The sequence below is a fragment of the Myodes glareolus genome, chromosome 1, assembly GCF_982192425.1.
Source record: "Myodes glareolus chromosome 1, mMyoGla1.1, whole genome shotgun sequence".
Lineage (NCBI taxonomy): Eukaryota > Metazoa > Chordata > Mammalia > Rodentia > Cricetidae > Myodes > Myodes glareolus.
Genome location: NC_142026.1, coordinates 139,805,095 through 139,811,166, shown reverse-complemented (window position 1 = coordinate 139,811,166; position 6,072 = coordinate 139,805,095).

The following is a 6,072-nucleotide window of genomic DNA, read 5'->3' as shown; positions in this document are numbered from 1 at the left end:
TCCATTATGTTTTAATGAACCATCTGTCTAAAACTTATTTTCAAAAGTTGAACCATTAGTAATTGGCTAAATTATATTTTTGTTAGTGCTGGTATTGTGGCTCGTGGTTTGGCTGTTGTCAGCTAAGCTAACCGTTCTGAGAAACTGGGATGCCATTACGAATTACACAGAGACATGACAAGCAACTCAAGGACCAGGCTCAGGGCAGTGCAGACACCCAGCCCACAGCTCCTCTCACAAGAAAGAAATGCACGTGGCTGTGCAGCCTTACAGTGTTGGTGTTGGGGAATATTATTTTCAGGTGTGTGATTTCTGGTTATGCTACATGTGAGTAACTGTGAAGCTGTGATTCTTTGCCTGTCTGAAACACCTGACGGTCCTAATAAAGAGATGAACAGCCAATAGTGAGGCAGAGTACAAAAGGAAAAAAATGAGGCGGTGACCGAGGAACAGAAGAAAACAAGGAGAGGAAGATGTCAGGACCAGCCACCCAGCTACACAGCAAGCCACAGAGAAAGAAGTAAAGAACAGTACACAGAAATAGAGAAAGATGAAAGCCCAGAGGCAAAAGGTAGTCAGGATAATTTAAGAAAAGCTGGCAAAAAACAAGTCAAGCTAAGCCTGGCATTCACAACTAAGAATAAGCCTCTGTGTGTGATTTATTTGAGAGTAAGGGGGTGGGTCCCTCAAAAAGCAAAAATAGAAGACTATCCCACAACACTAAGGAAAATCTCCAAGGTGATAAGAAAGAAAACCAAATAAATAAAAACAGATTCAATTGAGCAGGAGCTGAAAGAACAGAAAACTCTAAACAAGGTCAGGACTCAGGAAGAGGTGGGAGCCAGCTCAGCCGAAGACAACACAGGCAGTGTGGGTAAGCCCACTCACGGCAGAACCAGGGCCCTTGGAAGGAAAGGGACCATGTTATCTTCTGCCCTGCGACCAGATGGAGCCTTCGCAGAGTCCACAAAACTAGGATTTTTCTTCTACCACCAGCAACGGTAAAGCTTGGGGGTGGTATTCAAGATTCCCAACCATAGCAGTGGTCAGTGGATTCTCCCAGCTCCAGGGCAGACAGAAAGGACAACCTCCCACTTAAGCCACACCATGGGAACCAAGGAGTGCAAAAAGCCAGAGCCCAGGAAGGAAGCATTTGCCAAACTACAAGAAATAAAGCCTCCCGGCAATGTGTGGGGAACAGGGTGAGGGAGCAAAGTGCAGGAAGCAACGTGCAGCAATGGGGGAGCACAGCCACCAGGTTGAAGAATCCATGCTCTCAGGGCAGCAATGGGGGGAGCACGGCCACCAGGTCAAGGAATCCATGATCTCAGGGAAGCAATGGGGGGAGCACAGTCACCAGGTCGAAGAATCCATGCTCTCAGGGCAGCAGTGGGGGGAGCACGGCCACCAGGTCAAGGAATCCATGATCTCAGGGAAACAATGGGGGGAGCACAGTCACCAGGTCAAGGAATCCGTGCTCTCAAGGCAGCAATGGGGGAGCACAGCCACCAGGTTGAAGAATCCGTGCTCTCAGGGTAGCAATGGGGGAGCACGGCCACCAGGTCGAAGAATCCGTGTTCTCAGGGCAGCAATGGGGGGAGCACAGCCACCAGGTCAAGGAATCTGTGATCTCAGGGAAGCAATGGGGGAGCACTGATAGGGGAGTTCAGCCAATCACATTCTATTTGTGGGGCGTGTCTCCCTTAGGCTAAAGCTTGCCTATAAACCTGGCAAGTGCACTTCCGCTAGCTCTCTCTCACCTGGCTCCTGCGCCCCGACGGATTGTTTGGATTCTGGTGTAAGCTGGTGTAAGTCTTACTTCTGTTTATTAAAGCTGTATATTTTGTATTAAGATAGTTTGGGGACTTTTCATTACCGATCACCCTGTGGCATCAGAGCACGGCCACCAGGTCAAGAAATCCGTGATCTCAGGAGCGCCATAGACCTGCCACCCACATGTGGGTGAGCATGCCAGCTGGGATAGGAGGAGGGAATTTTTTACCCCTCTTGATCTCATTACATCATATGGACATTTCACAGGTGCTGCAGCTGGGTAGGGCTGTTGAGTTGCTTCCTCCCTTGGCAGCTGACATAGAATTTTCTGGAACCATGAAAGCTAGACTGAAGGAAATAAAGCTTTCAGGTCAGATCCAGCTTGAATCATCCAAGTCCTGTGTCCTAAGCGTTTGGTGTATTTAACAGTAAGGCCCACCCTCAACCCAAGAGGCAACCTGGACTTATGTCCATAATTGATACTGTTTCGGGAGTCACCTGGGCCGCCCTGCACTACCAGGCAGTTTCTTGTGCCTGGTACTAATGGTTTTTGCTAATCAATGGTTCTTGTAGGGAGCATTGCCAGCCAAGTGGCTTACCTTCCATATATCTGTGTTTATGTATGTATATATGTAAGTATGTATGTATATAATTTGTAATATATATTGCAATCTTAGGTAAATATTCAATATGATTCCTTGAGGCTTTAGCAAACCACCGTGGTCTTATCTGTCTCTCATCACGCCTTCTGTACTGCCTCACCTACCAGGAAGAAACCCCTCTGTTTTTCATTTCACATGATAATAATGATCGGATAAAAAGAAGCTATCAACTAGAGGAGGGAGCCATGCAAGGGGGTCAAGAGGGGTAGTTGGGAGGGGCTGGGGGAAGAAAGGGAGAGGGGGGAAAGTGATGTAATTATATGTCAATTAAAACGTATTTTAAAAATTAGAAAAAAAAACTCCAAAATTTTTGACTATATTGTTACTGACTCTACAAACACTCATTTTTCTATTCTGTTAGCAAATGAATAGTCATTAGTCATCCTCTCCCCAGAGTCCTTGCTGCTGCTTACGGCATCCCTGAACTCTTCTAAGGCCACATTAGACCCTTGTCCAGGGAGCTCGAGAGTCACCAGCACTGCCCTGGGTGCAGCCTGCGTGGTTGTGAACAGTGTTCTGCCGACTAGATCTATACAGGGCTCCTAATCTCACGCGAGTGTGGTCAGGCCTTGATAACAATTACCTCCGTGTATCACATGTGACTTCACACTTGTGTGCTGATGCTTTGCCTCCACCTGTCTTTTCTCACTGAGAGTTAATGCGGAAGAGAGGCTGCGTTCCCAGCATTTTCTCTCATTTCTACAGAGTGCCTGGAAATTTGCTTATAAGAGTAATAAAAAGGGTTATTACATGTTATAACATGAGAGCTACTCTTATTGCAGATGTGAAAATCCCCTTTGTGGGGACTAATCACCAAGTCGTTACAGGACTCCATAGAACAAGCCAGGAACTCAGTAGCTGAAGCAGATACTGGAAAGACATTGCAGACATTGCCAAGACCAGTGGTTCTTGACCTTCCTAATGCTGCAACCCTTTAATACAGTTCGCCATGTTGTGGTGATCCCCAACCATAAAATAGCTCACTGCTACTTTATAACTGTAATTTTGATTCTGCTATGAATCATAATGCAAACATCTGTATTTTCTGATGGTCTTAGGCGACCCCTGTGAAAGGGTCATTCGACCCCAAAGAGCTTGTGACCAGCAGGTTGAGAACCACTGACCTAGATGGAGTTCAATTTTTAAAAACCCAGAGTGATCCAGGGGCATGACTGTAACTCAGCACTAGGCAGCCTGAGGTAAGAGGACCAGACCAGTCTGGGCTGAACTGCAAGATCCTGGAGGCAGGATGTGTAGACATCTGAGCACAAACCAGAGAGATAAGGAGGTGTTTGCAAGGATTTGAATGAAAAATATCCCCCCTAGGCTCAGGTATTTGAACACTTGATCCCAGTTGGTGGCACTGTTTGGGGAAGTGGTAGGGCCTTGCTGGAAGAAGAGGGTCACTGTTGTCAAGGTCATAATACAGAGTCAAAGTGAAGTTAATGCATACTTATGGTGTGTGCATCCTGCTGAATACAAAATTAAGAATTTCTATGATCGATTTTACTGATGAGTGCACACATGTGTGTATGTTTTATGTATGTGGGTGCATGTGTGGAGACTTCTGGGGACAACTTGTCCAAATCAGCTCCTCCTTCCACTACACAGGGCCCACAGCTTGAACTCAGGTCATCAGGCTTGTTGGCAGACTCCTGGATCCACTGAGCCATCTCACCCGGTTGAATGTAACCTTGACACTTAAAAAGGCTAAACAAAGATGGAAAGCGAGTAGTACAGATGGTAGGCTGTGTGAACGTGTAGAAGGATGGCTGGAGGGATGAGCGGGTACTGTGGGCAATGAGGGGAGAGCTAGAGGGATGAGCGGGTGCGGTGGGCAGCGAGGGGAGAGCTGGAGGGATGAGCGGGTGCGGTGGGCAGCGAGGGGAGAGCTGGAGGGATGAGCGGGTGCGGTGGGCAGCGAGGGGAGAGCTGGAGGGATGAGCGGGTGTGGTGGGCAGCGAGGGGAGAGCTGGAGGGAAGAGCATCAAGCGTCTCCTGAGAGCCCTTCCAACTTCACTTGGGTTTTGTTGGGTAGTTGGTTGACTTTTAATTGTATGGCTAATCTTTTTTGCTTTATTTTAATTTGTTTGTGACACAGAGTCTCACTCTGGAGCCCAGCATGACATCAAACTGGGCTGGAGGTCACAGGAGGAAACAGCAATTTCCTCCTGTGACCTCCTAAGTGCTAGAATTGAAGGTGTGAGCCACCGTTCTGGCTCTGATATCTGCTGAAGAAAGGAATCTTTAAAGTAACAGATTACATCTGGATAAAGAATATCAATAAAACAGGGACCAAAAGACTTCAACAGTGGTCAGAGCTTAGGAGACTTCTGAACTTTCCTGTGTCCAAGACTTCCGAGGGCTAGGTGATGCCACTGACAGGACCGGACCTTTGAAAAGCAATCCAGATCGTGGTCACAGCTGGAACTGAAGATCACAAGGGCGGGCAGGGCTCCGGCGCTGTGTGTACCACAGAACCAGAGCTAAATTTTAGCTCTTTCCTCATTCTGATTTGCATTTTCCAGATTTCCTTCAGTAACTATTCTATAATAATGAAAGATTTCTAAAATTCCAAGGCCCATGGTTGCTGGATCTCATGCATGCAGCACTAGGATTATGCTTAAATCCATGGCTAGAATAGCCAAGAATTAAAACAATACAAAAATTCTTAGAACTTAGGAATGTTGTGCCATCAAATCCTCACCAACCACAATCTTATATTTTCTAATGTGACTGACACACATGCCACTGTAGATAAAAAGGCCCCAAAATAAAAGCTAACTTCCCACTTACAATCTGGTTACAACCTTTTAGAGTCTAACCAATGCCCTACACAGACTTCTGAAGCCCAGTGCCTAAAGACCTTACACAAATAGCTAATTTCCAGAAAAATACCTTGTCCTGTAAAATTCACTACTTAGGTAAGTAGCCAGTGTCCCACCTGACCTCTCAGATACAGGTTCCCCACACTGAGTCTCACACTGAAAAAAAAAATGGTAACCTGTCCCTTAACTGCTGTAAAAAAAAATCTGATCCCTTCTCTGGGAGCCACCTGCTGTTCTCCTGGAATATAATTCAACAGACATTTTGTCTTTCGTGCCTCTGGTACATTCTTTCACTGCCCGTGTAATTGGCCTGCCATGTCACCCTGGAATCTGGAGGTTCTGCATTAGAAAGATGCATGGAGACAACTGAGCAGAGGAGGAGTTTCCAACAAGAGGAGAGAAACAGCATTTAACAACGTCAATGATGGAACTAGAAAAAACATCCTGAGTGAGGTAACCCAGACCCAGAAAGGTGAGCATGGTGTGTACTCACTCATAAGTGGATACTCACTATAAAGCAAAGGATAATGAGCCTATCTATAGTCCATGACCCTAGAGAAGCTAAGTAACAAGGAGAACCCTAAGAGAAACATACATAGATCCATCTGGGAAGGAGAAATAGACAAGATCTCCTGAGAAAATTGTGAGCATGGGGGTGGGGGAAGAAGGGCAGAGAAAAGGGGAGGAGGAAGGAAGAAGAGAAGGGGAGAGGAGAACTTGAGGGAACAGGATGGTCAAGATGGGGGAAAGACAGAGATGGAGAGCAAGGACAGAGATACCTTGATTGAGGGAGCCATTATGGGACTAGC